This window comes from Suricata suricatta, chromosome 15 (genome assembly GCF_006229205.1).
Source record: "Suricata suricatta isolate VVHF042 chromosome 15, meerkat_22Aug2017_6uvM2_HiC, whole genome shotgun sequence".
Taxonomy (NCBI): Eukaryota; Metazoa; Chordata; class Mammalia; order Carnivora; family Herpestidae; genus Suricata; species Suricata suricatta.
Window position 1 is genome coordinate 27027977 of NC_043714.1, and position 23829 is coordinate 27051805.

Sequence of the window (23829 nt, forward strand, 5' to 3'; positions counted from 1 at the left end):
TGTGTCTCCTTCTCTCTCTGCCCCTCCCCCTCTCATGCTCTGTCTCTCTCTGTATCAAAAATAAATAAAACATTAAAAAAAAATTTTTTTTTTAAATAAATAAAGTAATCTCTATGTCCAATATAGGGCTTGAACTCATGACCCTGAGATCAAGACTCAGAAGCTCTACCAACTGAGCTAGACAGGAGCCCCCAAAAGTTCTTTTTAAATAAATCAAAACACAATTAAAATTATATTAAAATATAATTTAAATTTTTTTTTTAAATTAAACTATAATTCACCATACAATTCACCCATTTAAAGTAAGCACTTCAGTGGCTTTACGTACACTCACTAAAGAGCTGTGCATCCACCATCACAATGAATTTTTAACATCTCATTGCTCCAAAAAGAAACTCTTAGCCATCACTCCCTTCAGCCCCTCGCCTCATCCTCCCACACCCAAGCAACCAACTAATCAACGAATTTCTGCCTCTAGAAATTTGCCTACTGTGGACATTTCGCACAAGATCATGCAGTATGTGGTCCTTTGTGACTGGCTTCTTTTACCTGCCATGCTTTCAAGGTTCAAACATGTTCTATTGTGTGAAACATCAGTACTTCATTACCTTTTCTGACTCAATAATATTCTATTGTATGGATCCGCCCATATATCAGTTCATCAGCTGGTAGACATTTGAGTTGTTTCCACCTTTTGGCTATTATGAATACATCTGTTTCATTTCGTTTGTTATATCCCTAAAAGCAGAAAGAATGGGTAACTCTAAGTATTTAAGGAACTACCAAGCAATTTTCCAAAGTGCCTGAACCATTTTACATTCCCACCACTCAAAAAATTCTTGCTTTTATTATTATTTTTTAATTTTTTGAGGTTTATTTTTGAGAGTGAGAGACACAGAGAGCGCGAGAGAGAGAGCAGAGGAGGGGCAGAGAGAGAGGGAGACACTGAATCCAAAGTAGGCTCCAGGCTCTAGGCTGTCAGCACAAAACCTGATGTGGGGCTCAAACCCACGAACTGTGAGATCATGACATGAGCTGAAGTTGGCCACTTAACCAATTGAGTCACCCAGGTGTCCCCCGAAATTCTTGTTTTTAAAATCATATACAGAGGCACCTGCCTGGCTCAGTCAGTAGAGCATGCAAGTGTTTCATCTCACAGTTGTAAGTTCAAGCCCCACACTGGGTGTAGATGTTACTTAAAATATTTTTTAAAAATCATAACAATCAAATTATAAATACAAACGCCTTATTTTTTGCTAAGAAGTTACTGAAGAAAAAAACCCCAAGTATTGATAAATGTGTTTTAAAAACCACATACTACTAGTATATGAAATTCAGATGCAGAGTTCAAAACACATAAAGAGAGCTTTAAAAGGGTTATCATGCAGTGAATATTTCCTTTACTATTTAAGCCATATGAAAATATTATACATGGGCTACAGATGTATGTCAAACCTTCTAAAATATTAGAAAATCTTAAGTATGAATAAAAAAGAACAGATTAAATTTTCTCAAAACTAAATTAGAATATATCTAACTAGGCGATATCTACATACATTCATGTAGATACCCCAATCTTTAAGAGGGAAAATGGACGGTTATTCAACAGGGCAGAGTAGATGCAGTACATGTTGCTGCTTTGGAAAAGAAAATGAAAGCTGGATTCTACAACTATTTTGTACAGATAACAGTTCTTGTCCCAGTGGGTTTGTGGTAGGCAGTCTGGGAGCAACAACCTTACAAACTCTGCTGTAAACTATACGTTCTGGGCAGTAAGGGGCTCTGCTTCGATCTACTTTGCTTCAGGAAGGTCAGGGCAAGTTAACATCTATGAGCACTAAGTGCGGAGCAGAGACTGGAAGAGAATTTGGCCAAGCACCACTAACCCCCCGCAGATGTTCTGCCAAACACAGTCCAGAACTCTGGTAAAAGCAGCAGGCAGATGGATAGCCCAGAGGAAGGGTGGCTAAGAGCAGAGAAAGAAGGTGGAGATCCTCAGAAGACACCGGCAGCTGCGACGCAGAAGTCTGAACCTTCCTCACATCCCGACACCAGCCACTCTGTCCTTCCTTGTTGGGAGTGGCTACGGTCCTCCACAGTAGCCTCTGGCCTCACCATGACAATCTCTGGACAAAGGTGGCTGACAAAGTAAGAAACGGTTTCTATCATAACCCAGCTCCCTCATCAAGATCCCCTTCCACATCCATATTCACACAACTGAAATAAGTTTCCCAAAAGCAATAATTAGTTTTGATCTGTGTAGTGCATTCTTGTATTTTCTAATTTAGTTTACTAAAAGAAAGAAAAAGCAGAGAATGACCCAATACATGTGATATACAACTTATCAAGAATATTATCTCCACAAAAAGGATAATAGTAAGTTCCCCCCCACTCTTCAAAAATTTGCCTTAAACCACTCCACTTTGACCAAAGACCTACATTAATATCTGTTTTCACTAACCAAAAGAAATCCAAAGATTTGCAGTTTATGAAGTGGTAATTGCTTCTTCACTTAATGCCTTTTCAGCATAGAAAAGGTTTCAAAGAAACAATCTACAGTCAGATAGCAGGGAGAAACATGTAATACAGTCGAAACTAAATTTGCCTATGGGCAGGCAATGACAATTACGTCACAAGTGTCACGTGGCCAGACAGTGATTTCAAGGAGATTAACATGCAAAGAAATGTGGGTCTTGGGAACAATGAAAGAAGGTAGTAAGAGGTCAGTGAATATTTGCAATTATTATGGTAAGGGGGTACGGGATAGATGAGTTCTTACAAAATAAATTTCAAATAGTTTAAAATAAGTTAAAACTGAAATATAAAACTATAAAATACTAAACAGAAACATCTGCCAATATTTCCATGGATGCAATGGTCCAAGTATGACAACCAAACTAGAAACTATAAAAGAAAAAATAGTATTTAAAGATAGTATTTAAAAAAAGATTTTTGTTAGAAACTTTTTTTACACATATATTAAAATGCCTTCACAAAGTTATCTTTGTTTTCTTCCATTAATTTATTTTTTAACGTTTTTATTTATTATTGAGAGACAGAGAGAGACAGAGCATGAGCATGGGAGGGGCAGAGAGAGAGAGGGAGACAGAATCTGAAGGAGGCTCCAGGATCTGAGCTGTCAGCACAGAGCCTGATGCGGGGCTCGAACTCACAAACTGTGAGATCATGACCTGAGCTGAAATCAAGAGTCAGTCACTTAACAGACAAGAGCCACCCAGGTGCCCCTAAAACACTATTTGTAAAATAAAAGATGAACAATATATTAAATCAAGCTCATATACACTTACCAGGAAGAAGACACTATAATCCCTACAGATAAATAAGCTAAGTAAAGAAACTGACAATTTGCCAGAAAATGCTATTAATAAACATAAAATGCTCAATCTGTTTACATAAGACTGAAAAATATCAAAACCTTTCACCCTAGTTATTCCACTTAATCTTTTATAAAAAGATAATCCTAGAGGCGCCTGGGTGGCTCAGTCAGTTAAACATCTGACTTGGGCTCAGGTCACGATCTCACGGTTTGTGAGGCTGAGCCCTGTGTTGGGTTCTGTGCTGACCGCTCGGCCCTGTGCTTCGGATTCTGTGTGTGTGTGTCTCTCTCCACCCCTCACCCGCTTGCACACTCTCAAAATAAATGTTTGTTTGTTTGTTTGTTTGTTAAAAAAAAGATAAGTCTTATTCATGAAGATGTTCATAGCTGTGTCACTTATAAGAGACAAAAGAGAAGACACAATCTAAATTTCTAATAAAGAGAAACGCTTCAAGAAGCTGTTATATTCAGTGAGATATAAGGCATCCTTCGTAATGAAAAATGCTAGGCTATAAAATTGAGAAGCTCATGATTCAAACTCATATAAGACAGTATGATTAAAATCATATCAAAAGAAAACAAAAATTCACATCTACCCGAAATGACTGGAAGGACTGGTGGGCCTGTGAAGGTCTTTATTTTAGGGTTTCAGTAGTATTTTTTAAATTGAGATATAACTGACATATAACGTTACATTAGTTTCAGGTATACAATGTAATGATTCAATGTGTACATACACATATGCATATGTATGTATATTGCAAAATGATCACAGGAAGTCTAGTTAATATATATCACCAACCACAGTTACAAAATTGGGTCTATGAAGTTTTAAATTTTTCCTACTTAGGGAATTTCCCATAGATTTTTTTTTTTATGAGAATGCGTTACTTTTATAAGTTGAAACAAAAAATAAAAATTAGTAACAGAAATACCAACATAATATAACTTTAGCGATTTGGCTTGATCATTGAAGAATATTAGCTTTGACACTGTACAGTGATTAATATGTAGAATAAATATGCAAATTAAAGTTTCAATCTAAAATGAAGAAACTGGGCATCTGGCTGGAGCATACAACGCTTGATCTGTGGGTTGTCGGTTCAAGCCCCACATTAGTATAGAGATTGCTTAAAAACAAAATAAGTAATAATAAATGAAGAGACCAACAGAATTAATTGGTTTGGTTTGGCCAATAGTATATTTGTATAATAAACAAAAGAGTATATGGTAAAATTAGACCCTTGCATAAATTAAACTGATGCATTTTCAGTAAGCCATAAAATTTTAATGTAAAAGAATATAGTATTTAATGATATTTACAATGATAAATGTAGAAGTAACTTTTTAACTTTTCTTTTTCTTATAAAAATGCAACTAGGAGTATTTTGTTTGGTTAATTATCCAATTTAAAAACTGGAACCTGAAAATTGGGCTATACACACAGAAATGTAGATAGACCACAATGTCATTAGTTAAAAAGACATATTTTGAAATTCAGACTAGAAAGGTCACATGGGATCGTTCACCTGTTTTATTAGTCAATGGAAGTTCACGGTTGATAATGTGTGGCTGAATTCAGCTTAACTTAGATAAATATTAGTTGATAACATCTCTGGTAAAGTGACTTGGTAAAACAGAAATCAGAAAGTACAGCTTAAAATAAATGATGACTGACAATTATGTTTCTTAATTATTTCACAAAACATTATCGCAATAAAAAGTCGAAATGTAAAACAATATGCAGAGGTATATTGTACTTGATAAACATGTCCTTTAAATATTTTAAAAGAAACAGGAAGATGTGTCCTAAGTGGAGAGACTGTTGAGGATTTCAGCCTCACAATGAGCTGTGGGAGAGGTCAGGCTCCAATCCAAACTGCTGTGTACTCGCGTTTTGACTCTGCCTTGATTTCACACTTCTCTGGGCCTCAGTCTCCTTGCCTACAAAATGTGGATAATGTTGCCTCGCTCAAAATGTTGCTCCATCTTACCCCTTTTTCCTCTATAAAACTCAATGTAATTTACTTCAAATATAAACAAGACAGAATAAAACAGTAATAAGCTATGGTTACGTCTCAGAGGACTGAGTAAAGAATTTGAATTATGACCTTAATTTCACCCGCCCTTCACCCCACCCCCATCTCTGAAAAAACAAAACAAAAAAATAAATATGCAGTTTCCAAGAATTGTGACATAATTTTATTTTCCAGAAAATGAAATCAGTGGATAACCACCCCTTAGGAAGTGAGCATAGAACAAACTCATTTACCATGAGCTAAAACATAATAATTAGAACGGAAAGAGGCAAAAATGTATTACTTTAATTATGTATTATTGGGTTTTTTTCTATAGAAAGTTGAAAAATGTTATCAGAAATTCCCTGAAACAAATATATCTTAGTAGTCATTTCTAATAGGAAAGGCATTCAGCCACTAGTTTTGTTCTGTTTTATATTTCTATTTGAAGACAGGGAGAGACACATAACCTATAACCTCAAAATTCAGCCAGCCTAAAGAGGTAAATAATTTTTTGTCTGAAAAATACAAAATCTTAAGAAAAACCGTACCTACATAGATAGATGTTGGATAATGTTTATTCAACATGTCTGTGATGTGGGTATGTTAATTTTGAGGGACAGACCTGGAGAAAGAGGCCTCTGGAGTGCAGTCGGCCTGGATTTGCACCCCAGCTCTGCCACTGCGCAGGCGCAGCTCAGACAAAGGCGCAGAGCCCCCGCGCTAGGAAGGGGAGACTTCTTCCTCTCCTCCTCCCGTGCAGCACAGCACTGGGAAAAGATTACATGCTTGTTTTCAGAGCCTTCCCTGAAGCTAAAGAAGGGACCAATTTATACAGGTCTGATCCAAGTAAGGTTGGCTGAAATCTGGAAGAGATTTCTAAAAAAGCTTTTGTTTTCCTGGTAAAAAAGACAGAGAAGTTAACCAGGCCCACCCCATTCTTTTCCTTCTCTTGAACACAGATAAGTTATCCAGCAGCCTTACAGCACCCAAGACTCAAGAAACGGGAAGCCAGTGCTGATGTTGTCAGGCTGCTGAAGCAAGCCCCAACGCCATCAACATCCAGAAATCTTACACAAGAAAAGTAAGTCTCTATACATTTAAACCACAAGTTGTCAGGTATCTGCTTTGTGCAACTGACACAAGTCCAAGTGATTTAGAAAGTCACTTCAGTTCTCTGAGGCTTACTTTCCTCATCTGTAATGTAGGCATAATGACAGTCAGATATGAATGACTGTATGTGTCTGATATGCAGAAAGGTTCAATAATGTCAGCTGCTGATGACTATGATGACGATGACAACGACAATATGGTGACAACCTTATTTAGTTCTCACCAACCATCTGAGGGAGGTCCTACCAACCATTCATCAATTTTAAAGACAAGGAGACTGAGACTCCAATAAGTTAAGTAACTTGCCCCGATCACACAATTAAAAAATTAATATAGCCAGGATTCAACGGCAGGAATTCAGGGCCAATGAGCTTAAACCACAATGATGCTTAAAAGTGACTAAACATAGAGCTAACAGCTGATAATTATTGGCTATGATTATGATAATATTAGATAACTATGAAGATAAGAACAGATAATCTCCTAATTTCCAGTCCTGGAAATAATATATTCTCATTGAATTCAACATTAGTTTTATTTTTCTTCTTAACAGTTCTCATTACTGAAACACGAATACTTCTACCTCTTCATTTGTAACACCAATGGAAAATGAACAACAGTACATCCCAACCAATAATTGCAACACCCTACTGTTAGCTAAATGCTTTTGTGATGCCTGTCTATCAAAAAGGTAAGCAATGAATATTTAGGTGAATTTACCATCTGCAAGGCACTATGCCAGACACTTAAAAATTATTTTTGTCAAAAGATATAGCATATGTTTTGGCAATGAGAAAGAATGAAATCTGGCCATTTGTAGGAAAGTGGATGGCCCTTAAGGCTGTCATACTAAGCGAAATAAGTCGGCCAGAGAAGGACAGATACCATATGTTTGCACTCATAGGTCTAACAGGAGAACAGGAGAAACCTAATGGAGGACCAGGGGGAGGGGAAGAGGGAAAGAGAGTTGGAGAGAGAGAGGGACGCAAAACTTGAGAGACTATTGAATACTGAAAAGGAACTGAGGGTTGAAGGGGAAGGGGGAGGGGGGAAAAGAGGTGGTGGTGATGGAGGAGGGCACTTGTGGGGAAGAGCACTGGGTGTTGTATGGAAACCAATTTGACAATAAACTACTTAAAAAATAATAATAATAAATTTTAAAAAGATATAGCATATGTTTGTTTTCTTAAAGTGACTTAAGATTCCTTTGGAGGGAGACTTTCACTACAGTTCTAAAAATTAGGAACCATTTCGAATTTCGCCATTGCTAACATACATAGAACTTATAGCACAAATTAGCATATGCTAAGCTTTAATTCTGGAACATTTTCCTTCAAACTTCAGATGCTTCCTTCAGTAAATTAATGAAACAAGAACTTAAAAAATTCATGATGGAGGCACAGCATTTGAAAAACAAGCTAAATTCAAAATTAAAGTTTCTAAATAAATTACATTCAGGAAACAGGCAGGCTAAAATATTTGCAATTGCAATTAAGGAAAAGATATTTAGTCTCTGGATTAGATTTTGAGATTTAAAGAGTTTATGTTTAGCTGTTAACTTTCAAGAAGTTTGGCACATTATCATTCCGGTAAATAAAAAGTAAATGTAACGTAAAGTGCAAAACAAAATGCATGGTGACTAAAACGGAAGTTCTGAGGTAAGGTTAACTTAAGTAAAAATGCTGAGTCTCAAAATGTATACACTCACAGCAATATACTTTGGAAGCCAAGTAACTTTAAATCATATATATCCCACATTGAAAGAGGTATAGTTCTCTGTACTATATACCATAATGAGTAACTGATAACTCCATTTTCAAAAAAGTACTGTATATAAAGGAAAATGCTTTTAAGGAAAATACATCAAGGAAAGAGTTGTTTGCTTAATAAATTCAAAACTGACACAGTCAATAGCACACAATCCACATGAACATTATAATAAGCTCAATCAGTACTAATTAAGGATTTAATTATACCTATTTAATACTAATTTGCATTTTAAAAAAGAATACAAAGTATTCTATTTTAGGCCCAAAATTAAGGTTCTGAATTTAAACTTTAAAAGAAACCTAAGTGTAGTATATTTATGGAAAAATCTTTTCTTAAAAATTAAAACAAGCTAAAAACAAAGCACCATATTTTCAAGTATAGGACTTTGTTGAACCTGAATGATTCCTAATTTACCCATAATTAGAAAATTTTTAAAGGGTTACCTATAAATAGAGACATTTATGAGGGTCATTTAGAGGCAATAAAGTGTTTTTCAGTGATGATACAGACTTAGAACCAAGGCCTCTTGCCCTCCACGCCCACGTTCTTGAAACTTGCTTGCTCAACTTTCCTGCACATGCCAAAAGCGACCGTACCTCCTCCTTACCAGGTTTCTCCTCTAAGATTCTATAAAGTGTTTTAGAGGAATGTATAAAAAGAACAAGGAAGCAGAAGGATCACTAAGAACAGGAAGGCACATGACAGTTGCAGAAACACGAAGAGCGGACAGCGCTGAACACGACAGAGCGCCAGAGGCAGCCATTGGGCAAGTGCCCAGGTCACTGACAAACTTCCAAGGGTGCTTTCAGTTAGTAGGATGTGAGGGCAGAGCCAGGCGGGCTGACCTGAGGAATGAATGGAATCTGGAAAACAAGGGCAATTGGGGGGACGGGAGGAAAAGAACCACACAGTTTGAAGGAGAGACAAAGTAAAACCTTTTTATTTTTTTATTTATTGTGAGAGGGAGAGAGAGAGAATCCCAAACAGGCTCTGCACTGACCAAGAAAAACTTTCAAATATTATAAAATTCTCTAGAAAGGATGATTTAAGATTGAAAATAGGAAATCCAGGGGTATTCAATTTCTTCACTTAAAAAAAAAAGCAATTTTGGAGTGCTTGGGTTGCTCAGTTTGTTAAGCATCCGGCTCTTGGTTTTGGTTCAAGTCATGATCTCACGGTTCATGGGGTCAAGCCCCGTGTTGACCTGAGCGAAAGCCGGACGCTTAACCGACTGAGCCACCCAGGCGCCCCTGTATTCCACTTTTAGAAATAAAGTTATTTCAGTTCTAAAAGGATGCCTGAAACTGAACACTGCAAGGTTTCTTCAAATCAGTCACTCTCCCTTAATGTGGCATAAACACAAATCTGCACTGATGCTGTTGCCTTTGTTTTTTGTTTTTGTGTTTTGTTTTTGGCGATAAAGACAGAAGACATAGAAACGTACAGTCCAATATGAACTTGCTGATTCCAGGTCCACTGATACTCTACAGCCTAACTTTTCAAAGTTCCAATCCCACATGGCCAAATATCTACAGAAAATGACAATATGTTTAAAACAGAGCTTCATGCCCTGCCCTACGAACAGCAGCTCTGCCCAGCTTCTCCATTGCTGTGACCTCTATTTTTCTAGCCACTAGGCTGGAAACCTCAAGTACTAGTCATTTCTGTGAACATCTCTTCTCACTCTAGTCCAGCCCCTGCCGGAATCACGACGACAGTCTCAGAACCGCCCTCGCTGCACCCGCTCCATCTTCCGCCTCACTACTAGTGTTAGCACACAAAAATACCATTTACCAAATGCCACTCTGCTGTCTTTCCACTGTCATAAGTTTTAAGCCTGAAATTCAGAGTTTTCTATAAGGATCCTTGCCAATACAAAGCAACTATTTCATTACTCCCTAAAACTTCAACCACTCCCTGGGCTCCGGACCCCTGTGGTGGTTTAAAAGTATACACATAGATTTTGTACACAACCCACTCTAAAAGGGGGAAACCGGGGCGCCTGGGGGGCTCAGTAGTTTAAGCATCCAACTTTGGCTCAGGTCCTGATCTTGCAGTTTGGGAGTTCAAGCCCTGCGTCAAGTTCTGTGGGGACAGCTCGGAGCTTGGAGCCTGCAACCTGCTTCAGATTCTGTGTCTCCCTCTCTCTGTCTGCCCCTTTCCTGCTCACGCTCTGTCTCTCTCTCTCTCAAAAATAGATAAACATAAAAAAAAATTTTAAGGTGGAAACAAATTTCCTTTCCCTTGAGTGTAGGCTATGTTTAATGACTTGCTGCTAATGAATAGAGTAAGGCAGAAATGACAATGCATGCCTAGATTTTAAGAGGTCTCACAACCATCTCCACCTCTCTTAAATTATGCATTCTGAGGGAAGCGAGCGACTGTGTTGTGAGGACACTCAGGTAGCCCAGTGGAGAGGTCTGATTGATGAAGCTCCCTGCCCACAGCCAACACTAACCTGCCAGGCATGTGGGGGCGCCACCTTGGAATCGAATCCTCTAGCCTCACTCAAGCCTTCAGGTGACTGTAGCCTTAGCCAGTTTCTTATCTGAACTTCATGAGAAACCCCGAGTCACAACTGTTTGGCTAAAACACTCGTGGATTCCTGACCCACAGGAATTGTGTGAAGTAATAAATTTTTATTGTTCTAAGCTACAAGGTTTTGGAGTATGATGCTACTCAGATATAGATAACTAGCACAACCTCACCAAGCTCATTCCCAATTTTATGCCATTTCTCATGCTGTTTCCCCAACAGATGTCTTCTTAATGTCTGTTTCCTAACACCCTTTCCTCCATCTTTCAGATTCTAGCCAAGTTCCACCTCTTTGAGGAGGCCCTTGTTTTGGTTTGTTTGTTCAACTTTAATTTCTCTTCCTTCTTTGATTTCTACTTGACCACATCATTCCTGTAGGCATTTGTTCATGCATTCCTCTATGTTACTGTCCTCTTTGTACCTCTCCTCCTAAAGACATCACGCAGTTCATATAAAGTTAACTTATTTTTGAGAAAGACACAGAGCATGAGTAGGGGAGGGGCAGAGAGAGAGGAGACGCAGAATCCGAAGCAGGCTCCAGGCTCTGAGCTGTCAGCACAGAGCCCAACACGTGACTCAAACCCACGAACCATGAGATCATGACCAGGGCCGAAGTCAGACAATTAACTGACTGAGCCACCCAGTACCCTATCACACAGTTCATTTAAACTGCATTCGGCACACTGCAATTAAGATAATCAATGAATATTTGCTGCAAAAAACTAAGAAATCATACACACAAACTCTCTGTAAGTGTATCTGATTAGTATAAAGTAGTGGTTAACGATATGGAATGACATTGTGTCAGGTCTGCCTACTTACTAGGTGTTACCCTGGAGAAGGTGACTTAAAAATCTCTGTAAGCCTTTGTTTCTTTAGAGTTCTTTTGTGAAGATTCTAATCGTATCTACCATAGAGTAACAAAAAGATTAAAGAAAATAATACATGCAAATCTCTTAGCCAAGTGCCTAGCAGAGCATGCTCAACGAATGTTAGCTATTATTGTTCTTATTATTAACCACAAATTACAGAATACATAGTGAAATCCTGTCCCTGAGAGTCTCTAGATGTTATAAAGTGGCAATCTAAATTAATACAAAATTCTACAAACTAAAATAGAACTCACACTTTCTATTTAAGATAGCTTTTAATTTTTCTAAAGTCTCCTCTTAAGTCAACAGAACTACAGCCTGAACCAATTGTAGGAGTGCAGCCTTGACTTTTTCTCTTCTTCATCCTATTAAGATATTAACTTCAAAGCTTTTGTGGGAACACTTAATTGCTTTCATTCCTTAACAAGCAGTCATCATAGTAGTTTCCAGATTCACTTTTAACCTTTACAATCCTGGAAGGCATATATAGCAAACTTAATAGACATATAAGTTTACACATTCTCTGGACTAACACTGCTATATATATGTGAATATGCTACATGAAGCAAATCCAGTTTGCACATTAATCAAAATAGAATCCAACAGAACAAATCAATCCAATAGAACACTGCTATGACACATATCTGAAGGGGGGAAAAAAGGAATGTCTAATGCTATTCATTAAAAAATATATTTTTTACTGAGGTATAACTGACAAATATAATATGATATTAATATCAGGTATGTAACATAATGATTCGATATTTGCATATATTGTGAAATGATTACCACATTAAGTCTAGTTAACGTCACCACACAGTTACATAAGAATTTTTTTCTTATGATGAGAACTTTTAAGAGCTACTCTTAACAACTTTCAAATATGCAATATAGTATTATTAACGATAGTCACCATGCAATACACCACATCCCCATGACTTTTTAAATTTTATAACTGAAAATTTGTACTTTTTGACCCCCATCACCCATTTTGCCCATTCTCTATCCTCTGCCTCTGGCAAACACCAATCAGTTCTCTTTATCTATGAGCTTGGTTTTGTTGTTGGTGTTAAGTCTAATGCTATTCAAAACCCCGATTCTGTGTGTTTCGTGAACTCAGAACACTTCTGAGATTACAGTTTTAATTTACACATATCCTTAAGTCTTTTTATAAAAAGTTAAATATAATAGATGCTCTTTTATCCAAAAAAAGCTCTGTTTTATCCAAAGAGCTCTGTTAAGAAAATCTGATATTATGAGTTTCAATCACAAATCTATTTAAAAACATACAATATTTTTTTAATGTTTATTTTTTTTATGTTTATTTATTATCGAGACAGAGAGAAACAGAGCATGAGTAGGGGAGTGACAGAGAGAGAAACACACACAGAATCCAAAGCAGGCTCCAGGCTCCAAGCTGTCAGCCAGAGCCCAATGCGGGACTTGAACCCATGAACCATGAGATCATGACCCGAGCCAAAGTCGGACGCTTAACCAACTGAGCCACGCAGGCACCCCAAAACATGCAATATTTTTAATTGTGTACCGTGTCCTCTGAATAAAAAGAACTACTCAGTTCAAATTCTCTATTTTCTCTTTCCCCCACCAATATACCTTGAACAACTCAGTTTTTGAAACATTCAATACCCATCCCACTCTTCATTTGACCCTACACATCACACAACCTGAAAAAGAAACAAAGATGGGGGAATTAGCTCGTGTTTTCTATCTTAGTGTCAAACAAAAGTGCAAATAAGATTCGGGGCACGTGCTAGTTACCTTAGAACTGCCAATCATGCTTGTTTTGAAACTCTTCGATTTTCAGAACTGTCAATCATGTGTGTTTTGATAGAGATGCCAGTGTAGAAATAATGCTTTAAAAGACGTGATCTTCATTAACACATTAACAATAAATAGATTTCATTTGAAAACTGGACTTTAGGATTTTATAGAAATATATACAGTCCTAGAAAAATCAAAATTAAAAAAGAACAATGAAATTGTTTTAGAGAGTTTGGCTCTTTAACCAAAAAGATAAGCATCGCTTAACCACAAAGATTTTATATTTCAGTAAAAAGAGAAATGTTCATTAGCTAATATTAATCAGAAGTAGTCTGACTATGAGTAGGAATGAGAGAATCAAAACTGATCTAATTTTTATTTTTGAAGCAGGGAAAAATATCAATGTAATATATTCCCCACCTCCACCTCCCAATACAACCTGACTTATTATCTGCCTGGTCATTCATGTCTTAAATCAAATGTCATTCAAAACTTCTACCTCATCATCCACACTTAGTCATCAAGACCAGTTTCTTCTAGCTTCTAAATTGCTAATGAAAGTCTCTTCTCCTGACCCTCAGACTTAAGTCACATTCTCATCACTTCTTTCCAGAAGCTTCATTATTGGCCTCCCTAACTCCAATTTTATTCTTCCAACACGTGCTCCACCACTGTCAGAATGAGCCCATGGAAACACAAACCTGGTCCATGTGTTCATGATTCTTGATCACTTTCAGAATAAAGCCCTAGTTTTTCAGAGTGGCACATAAATGCCTTGAAGATCTGGTGCCTGTCCATCTCCCCACTCTCTCATCACTTTTAAACTTAAGTCAACTAAGCCTCTTGAGTTCCCAGAAGGCTCTCTGTCACTTACAACTCTCCAACTGCAGCCATTGTCTGCACTTTGTATCTCCTCCCCTTCATCCTTTACAACCCAATTCAATTGCTAGATCCTCTGGGAAACCTTCTCTGACAACCTAAAGAATAATCGATCCCTTCTTCTCCATTCCTGTAGGATACAGTAAACAGAACTTGTACAGTGTTATATATATTGATTTGCTTCTCTAACCCCCTGGTTGAGTCCTCAACTCACTGAAAGCAGGGATTGTCTTTAATCTGTACATCAATAGCATTAAACAAAATAGAGGTGGCCCATAACAGCTGCTCATTAAATGTTTGCTGACTCGGTGAAAAATTGCACCATGACCTAGTTTATTTAAAAATAAAATTAATGAAGGGGCACATGGGTGGCTCAGTCAGTTAAGCCTCTGACTTTGGCTCAGGTCATGATCTCACAGTTGGTGAGTTCAAGCCCCACGTTGGGTTCTGTGCTGACAGCTCGGAGCCTGGAGCCTGCTTCAGATTCTCTGTCTCCCTCTCTCTGCCCCTCCTCTTTGTGCACGTGCTCACTCTCTAAAACAAATAAACATTTAAAAATAAAATTAATGGATAAATAAGATGTGGTGTGTGTGTATGTGTGTGTGCATGTATGTGTATCTATAGATAATGGAATATTATTCAGTAATAAAAAAGAGTGAAATCTTGCCATTTGCAACAAATGGATGAAGCTACAGAGTATAATGCTAAGTGAAATAAGTTAGAGAAGGGCAAATACCAAATGATTTCACTCATAAGTGGAACTGAAGAATCAAATTTAAGAAACAGAGAAAGTTAAAGATAAATGCCATATGATTTTATTCATGTGTGGAATTTAAGAAACAGATGAGCAAAGGAAAAAAAGAGAGAGACTAAGAAACAGACTCTTTTAACTCCAGGGAACAAACTGATGGTTACCAGACGGGAGGTGGGTGGGTGGGGGTGACAGCTGATGGGGATTAGGGAGTGCACTTACGATGGGCACTGGCATTGGCAAACCACTGTGTTGTACACTTGAAATTAATATATCACTGTACATTAAGTATACTAGTGAAAATAAAAACTTTATTAAAAACATAATAAAATCAGCAGCTTAATTCTTGAGACTGATAAAATGTACTATAGGTACATTCCAAGCCAATCAAACTAATCAATCCTATAAAGCAATACTCTGGGTTTTACAATGTTCTTAAGGAATTTACCCTTGTACTTACTAATTTGCAGTAAGAACTGATACCATCTTACCATCTCAAATAGTATTTGAGTCCCAATAATCCCATCTTATTTTCACTACCGTCCCTACTGAAGGTGTTAAAATCTCAACCACAATAAATGCTCATGTCCAAGACACTCAGCACATTGCCTGGTTTAGCAGACACTGCCCTGATACGTGGCAGTCCCTATCAACGGCCTCAGTGAACAGGCAGTCCACACAGGCAAGACCCCAACCTATTACACTCCACTTATCAGGAAGTTATTTATCTGGTGACATCAAGTCTCCAGAGAACCCAATGAGAACTAAGCAGAGGAGGTTAGGAGCTGTCAAAATACATGTGGAAGTCCATGTACTAAAGTACATACACTCTACTTCCAGAAGAGGCTCAGAAGTTATTACTCAAACACTAGTTGTTCTTAATTTAAGCATAACAAATTTGGTGACAAAAACATTTAAAAGTTCAAAAAAAAAACCCTCTAAAAATGCAGACGAAGACAACAGTAGAAAAGAATGATGACATGTAAAGGTGAAACAATACCTACAGGACTGGAGGGCGTGTGGCTAAGGAGCAATAATTCTATATATCTGATTTATGATACGACATAGAAAGTAATGTTTATAATTATGAGCCTGGTTCATCAAAAACAAAGACCATAAAGCCATGTTAAACTACTCTAGGTCTGGCAAGGTGGAAGTAGATAACATATTTTATAAAAAGAATCAAAGAATTAAATATTGAGCATTACATGTATAAAGAGTCAACTTTCTACTATTTGCTGAATAAACTTTATTGAAATAAAGCATTCCCAAATAACACGAGGCCTGCTGACTCTACGCTATGGATCCCTGTCAGACATGAAGCAGTTCCTAGGACCGCAGGCCTCACCATAATTCTGCTACACATCCACTCTGAAACAAGCTTGGACTCTGTCAAACTACCCAAACATATGAGCCCACGGACACCACAGTCAAGGATACTGTAACAGGCCAGCTACCATTCTTTAACAGAGCTCCGCAGAGCTTCACAACCACACTGCCTGCCTCGGGGTCCCTGGTGTGAAAACTGGCTCACGTGTGAGATCATTTTAGGAGGTTCTTATGATACTCAGTAACTATATATTGTGATATTCAGAGAGCAGCAGAGTAGAGTGAAAAGAACATTCCTGGGCTGTGCTGGGTACACACAGCCTTAGGTTTGCATCCCTGCTTATTAATTACCAGCTGTATCACTGTAGCACATTATGCTTGGAAACTCACTTTCTTCATTTGAAAAATATCCTCTACTTTCTACGCTTCCTATGAGGAATACATCAAACAATACATATAGAGCGCACAAAATTTGTGAAATTGTATGCTGTGTTAATGACAGGAGAAAAAAACATCTGAAGAAAAGGGCAGGCAGGTTCACATGATGGAAAAGTGACAGTAGAAGCTCTTGGACTCATAGACTGGTTCATGGAAAAGTAGGTTAGAGTGAGAACCCATTAAAAAAGTCTACACATGCTCTGTGAAGGCACCAATTTAGCAATTAATGCAAACAATCTGGTAGGAGTTCAGGCCTTCTTGTTGAAAAGATGTCCACTCCCTGGAGCTCTGCACTGAGGTCCTTACGTACACAATACCCAAACGACAACGTCTGGAATTGCCAGACTCAGTCACTGTAAAGTAAACCAGGAGAAGAAAGATGTCTGGAAAGCAATTCCTTCCAGGTTTTTAGGATTCCCTTCACCAATTTTTTTTTAATATTTTATTTTTTTAATTTATTTTTGAGAGTGGGAGCAGGGGAGGGTCAGAGAGAGAGAGAGAGAGAGGGAGATACAGAATCTGAAGCAGGCTCCAGGCTCTGAGCTGTCAGCACAGAGCCCAACACAGGGCTCAAACCCACGAACTGTGAGATCATGACCTGAGCCAAAGCCAGACGCTTAACTGACTGAGCCACTCAGGCACCTCCTCCCCCCCACCAATCTTTACGGTTTACTTGCCCAAATGAATTCAATAATAGTTGCTTGAAATTAAACAAAAACAAAAACAAAAAACCCCTCCTTTATGGAGTCTTTCCAAAACATTAAAATTAACTGTCTTAAGAACAAAAACCCTTTCCATAGTCATATTTTATTAATTTATGCAAGAATTAAAAATTTACTTAACAATAGTATAAGCAGATTTTTGGAACAAACACAACTAGCTTTATTTAGCTGGAGAGATAGCTGAACTGGGAGAAGTGAAGGTGCCAATATAGTGGAGGGCCACCAATTTCTTTTCCAGTGAGTGCTGGTACCACTCAGTGGGTTTTATAGAAGAGACCGCTGATCAATTTAGCAGTCAGTGGATTCAATGACAACTGCCAAAGAAGTTAATGCCTGAGTCATTCTAATTTGTCATAATCTGATTTCTGATTTCAGGCCCTAATGCGACATGAAAGAAAAACAATAATGTTTAAAACTTCTAAGGTAGGTACTAACAGAATTAGACCATATCCACACCTTCAAGCTCTCTGATTTTACTTCTAATATTTCTATTTTGCAACTGAGGCTAAGTAGATCATAATACTACTGTGATTATTGTCTGAATATAATGCTTATATTCTGAATGTTACCATTAATACGTCTTTCTAGAATTTTCTTTCAAAAGTATTTTTCAAACTTTTTCTTGTGGTAGAAATACTCACTACCCATACATATTTCCAGAATGTTCCCAGAATTGTAACATATAAAATAATGATGCAGAGCTGCTCTGGAAGTAGGAGCAGCCTCCCTGCTGCCCCAGAACCCTCTCGGAAGCCTTCCCACAGGACTCTGGAGCTTGTCAGGACCAAGGCTGAAAACTGTTCCTTATTAACTTATTTATATTATTTTAGCGAGAGAGCACGCAAGTTGGGGCGATGGGCAGAGTGGGAAAGAGAGAGAGAATCTTAAGCAGGCTGCGTGCTCAGCATGGGGTCCAACAAAGGGCGTGATCCCATGACCCTTGGAACATGGTCTGGGCCAAAATCGAGAGTCAGACACTCCTCTGACTGAGCCACACAGGCGCCCAGAAAACTGTTCCTTTACATTATAATTGGGGTGCCTGGCTGGCTCAGTCAGTTGAGCACGTGATTCTTGATCTCAGGGTCGTGAGTTCAAGCCCACATTGGACATAGAGCAAACTATAATCAAAAACAAATATTAAAACAAAAAAGTTGTAGAACTTACTAAAAGGCTATTACTTAGCTAATTAGAATATTCAGTTAACCAAAATAATTTCTGATTCTTATCAGCTGCTCCAAGTTTGAAATACCATCAACTATATTCAAAGCAACAATGAGAGAAATAACTGTTGGTGAGAAAAAGGAACCCCTGGGCACTGTCGGTGGGAATGCAAATTGGTGCGAGGACTGGAAAACAGAATGGAGGTTCCTTAAAAAGTTAAAAATAGGGGCGCCTGGGTGGCTCAGTCGGTTAAGCGTCTGACTTCAGGTCAGGTCATGATCTCACAGCTTGTGAGTTCGAGCCCCGCACTGGGCTCTGTGCTGACAGTTCAGAGCCTGGAGCCTCCGTCCTATTCTGTGTCTCCCTCTCTCTCTCTCTACCCTTCTCCCACTCGCGATCTCTCTCTCAAAAATAAAAAACAAACAAAACAAAAAAATTAAATTAAAAAAAGGTTAAAAGTAGAACTACCCCAATAACTTCACTACTGGGTATTTACCCCCCCACATCAACACAAAAACACTAGTTCAAAGGGATACATGCACCCCTATAAGTCAGTCAGAAAAAAACAAATACCATATGATTTGACTCATGTGGAATTTAAGAAATAAATGAGCAAAAGGAAAAAAGAGAGAGAGAGAGAGACAAAACAAGAAAAAGACTCTTCACTATAGAGAACAAACTGATGGTTACTAAAGGAGAGGTAGGCAGGCGGATGGATGGAATAGGAGATGGGGGTTAAAGAGTACTTATGATGAACACTGAGTAACGTATTGTTGAATCACTATACTGTATACCTGAAACTAATATAACACTGTATGTTAACTACACTGGAATTTTTTTTAAACTTAAGAAAAAAATTTTAGGGGCTCCTGGGTGGTTCAGTCGGTTAAGCGTTCAGCTTTGGCTCAGGTCATGAACTCACGGTTTGTGGGTTCCGGCCCTGCATTGGGCTCTGTGCTGACAGCTAGCTCAGAACCTGGAGCCTGCTTCAGATCCTGTGTCTCCCCCTCTCTCTGACCCTCCCCTGCTCTCGCTGTCTCTCTCTGTCTCTCAAAAATGAATTAAAAAACAGAAAAAAATTTAAAAAATATTTAAATTATAAAAGTAATGAAAAAATAAAAATAATTAATAAAAATAATGAAAAATTAAAACATTTTGCCAAACTGGGTATTTTATTAAATTGGAGTATTTTTCTTTGCTTTTCATTAATTTGAATTATCCTAAGGCAGAAGAGATTCAACCAAAACAAAGTCAAACTGAAAGAGGAGAAAAAAAATTGGTCCTCAAAAGAGATTTTCAAAAGCAGGTCAGGCTGATGAATGATGAACAAATTATGTAAATATATACATCGTATTCATAGTCTCTTAAGTAAATGTATCAGAAGCTCTGCCATTACTCAGAATTACCCTCTTAACATCTGCTCAGTCGGAGGCAGCCTGACATCACGGAGGTAGAGAGCAAACGTGTCCAGCCCAAATGCTGTTCTGTCACATAATCTAAACTTGTAGTTATGAAAAGGGACCAGAGACCTAGCTGGATCTCATTACTTTCTGATTTGGTAATATCATCTTTCTACCAATTATAAAGACAACAAGTAAAATCTGAATAAAATATTTCCCCCCACAAATGTCTTGGATACACATAAAAAGGCAAAGTAACTGAAACAGTAATTATGTTGAACTGATACTTTTCTAAATACTTTCAAAGCATAAGTGACAGGTAGCTCTAAGAGACCTAGAGAAAGGTTTTGGAAAGAACCTAAGTGTATCTACCCATAAGATTCAAGAAATTTCGAGTAGAAACCTTCTTTTCATGATGAATTAAAAACTGGGCAACAAAGGGGCACCTGGGTGGCTCAGTCAGTTAAGCGTCTACCTTCAGCTCAGATCATAATCTCACGCTTTGTGAGTTCAAGCCCTGCATCCAGCTCTATGCTAACAACTCAGAGCCTGGAGTCTGGAGCCTTGCTTTGGATTCTGTGTCTCCCTCGCTCTCTGCCCCTCCCCCACTGTGCTCTGTCTCTCTCTCTCTCTCTCCCTCTCTCTCTCTCTCAAAAATAAATAAACATTAAAAACATTTTTAAAAAATCTGGACAGCAAGGAATTTGCTAAATACAAAGTTTCTCCCCCCCAAAACAATGTATATAGAGATGGGCTGCGGTTACCTGCATAGCCATGAGGATAGGGAACAAAAGTAACCAAACTATTCAGGTCACATCTTGGCTAAAGTGAACTACTCCTTTTAGCTCACTGTCAGAAATAACATTATCAGTCTGTAGGACCAGAGAGGAATAGAACGTAAGCCTTGACTCTTGTTTATCATCAAAGGAAAAAAAAATAAAAAGTCCTCAGAGGGTATTTCAGACTTGAAGCAATAGAAGAATAGAGGTCAAAGCCCCTTTTCTAACTACTGTTATCTTTGCTGGTCAGACATTTTTTCACCATATTATCCCTCATGTAATTACCAATTTTTAAAATTGATTTGTCTACTTGTTTACCATCTAGTCCCCTTGCCTCCGGCAGAAGTCACCCAACTTCATGAGGCCAGAGAGCCAGTCTCTCTAGTTTACCAGCCCTCAGAACAGTCCCTGACAGGCTGAAGAGGTCCAGTAAATATTTGCTGAATGAATGAATGAACAAACAAATAAATCAACTCCTCCTGCACCGGTATGACTGTCCCCTCCTCATGAGCCTCAGTCATGAATGTGTTGATTTTGTGACTGATGTGGAAGTTAAAGTAGGAATTCCTGGTGAATGGATCCTGGGTAGGTGGACGGAGGGAGGGGTTGAAAGATACTGACTGTAGGTAATACAAAACAGAGACGCAGGCATTTAACTCTGCTAAGGATATGAAACAAGACTCTAATCCGGTGACAGCTCCATCGGCTAGACAATTTACCTGCAAAATGACATGCCATCCCTCACACTCCAGAAACCACTTGTTACTTAGCCTGCTTCACTGGCAGAAGTATGTGTGGCAAAGAGGGCTTCAATCACATAGTAATTTCTATAATCGAGTATATGTATGTGTATAGTTTTCGATGAAAAATTAAGGTTTAATCAATGCTGAAACAAATTCTAGTATTTAACCATTTTAAGCTATAGCGTACATAAAATATCCAAACCATATTATAGCACTTATTAGAGAATTATCTAGTCACAAATACTGACAGTTAAAATTCTGTGAGTTAGTCAGTAAGGCCGGAGGATCAAATCAGAACTTCTAGTCTCTAAGGCATTCTGAATCATCAAAAATAGAACACAATGACAAAACTGATGTTTTAAAATGTTAATGGAAAAAGGACAGTAGCCATAAAATATCCACAAAGAAATAAATACCCATGAAAGAAGTGCCATAAACAAAATTCTATCCACAAACATAAGGAAAGTGTACACTGCATTTACAACTTGTAATACATCTGACTGAGCAGGTGAAATATTCGTAATTCAGTAGAATCGCCTGTAAAGTGCATTTTTTATAAAGTTAATACCTCATGTTCTGGCTGCGAGTTAGGTCAGCTTGTAAGAATAAAGATGGCCACCGCAACTGCGGAGCACCCAGAGCACCCAAGGTAGCATGATGAAAGCTTATCAATCGTAGGGAGGAGACGAGAAAAATTTCTTTGTATAAAGTAGTACTTCATCTTTAAATTACTGATATATTTTCTATTAATGAAAACTGACCTGCACAGCTGCCGCTGAAGGATGCCTCCCTTCAAGGACTGCATATCCCCACACTTGCCTCTCGCATGAACCCTTGTCAGTAGGAATTCTTGAGGAACATCATCCTCAGTTCACAAAAATCCCAGTTACCAGGATTTCAAGAACAGCAGCAGTAGTAGTGTCTGTTTATTATATACCAGTCACTGTTCTAAATCTTTCCAAACATCATCTGATTTAATCCCTTCCATGACCCACTACACAACAGAGACACAGTATTAGCATTTGGATTGACAAACTTAACCTTAAGGTCTTACTATTTTTGACTAAGCTTTACGTTATTGACGAACCACGACCGGCTATGCTTGAGCCAGGACCTCTCCATGCAAAGTAGCGGAAGACGTCCATTTTCTCCTCCAGGATCAGCTGGTTCACAGCACTTACTTTGCAAGACACTGCTTAGCTTCTGATTATCTGAGGCAGAGGTGCTGGGGCCAGACGGCACCAGCTTGGGCAAATATCCCCAATTCTGCATTCAGTGACATTACATTGGGACTTAAAACTGGCCACGGTGGGAATGTTTTACACAACAGAAATTGGCAAATCAGGGCCTTTTTTATTGGAGAACTAGTTGTTAAATATTTACTGAAATGCCACTGATCTGAGGAAATTTGTAGTCAATAAGTTTGTCAGGTCCAATTCAGATTCAGGTAGAATGAGTTGATGTCTCCCAATCATTTGAGCCCATCTTTAGGTATCCAGAGCTCTCAACAGAGAGGCAACCCATTCTCATAATTGCTCTCTTAGATCTAGAGTAGACTCTCTCCCTATTCATTTCTACAATATGATTCATCCTTAAACATTACAAACTTTTTAATTACTGTAATTCATCTTAAGATGCCACTGAGAACTAGACTCAGCATTACTATTAAGAATAAAGAACACGGTCAAGTAAATTGATATGACATCAACTATACGTTGCATCCTGATGCCAGAAATACTGAAATTTTTAAATGTGCCATTAAAAACTGATGGGAAAAAAATCATTCCTATCTCGCTTACTATCCTTTTCCAATCTCAGAATCTTCATTCCACATCTCCCTTCACTCTCAGTGAAGTACTCCTAGATCTGTCATCTTAATGGTTTCCCCAGTGCATATTTATGCTCACAAATACCTTTACCTATAGACTATAAACAGAATGAATTCTGTTCCATAATAGGGAAAATTCTAATTCTGAGAGTAAACACAGAATACAAAAGGAAAATAATAAAGCATCGGAATTTGGTAGTGGGAGAGAAAGGAGCATGAAGACGTAGAAAGGGAGGCTTCTCTGAGAAGCAGAAGACCGTGAAACAGACAAAGAGGCAAAAAAGGTTAAGTGTAAGTCGCCTGAGCAGCATATATTACTATAAAGCTGGTTTTAATTTTATGGTGGGGAACAGTTTATTCCTAGGATGAACA

At 38.1% G+C, this 23829-nt stretch overlaps 1 protein-coding gene across 1 annotated transcript in view; it reads right to left on the bottom strand.

The window, feature by feature from the left end:
* The window catches only part of MRPS28 (mitochondrial ribosomal protein S28), a 108807-nt gene that overhangs the window by 58918 nt on the left and 26060 nt on the right, over positions 1-23829 (bottom strand). The gene's annotated exons all lie outside the window — the stretch shown is intronic.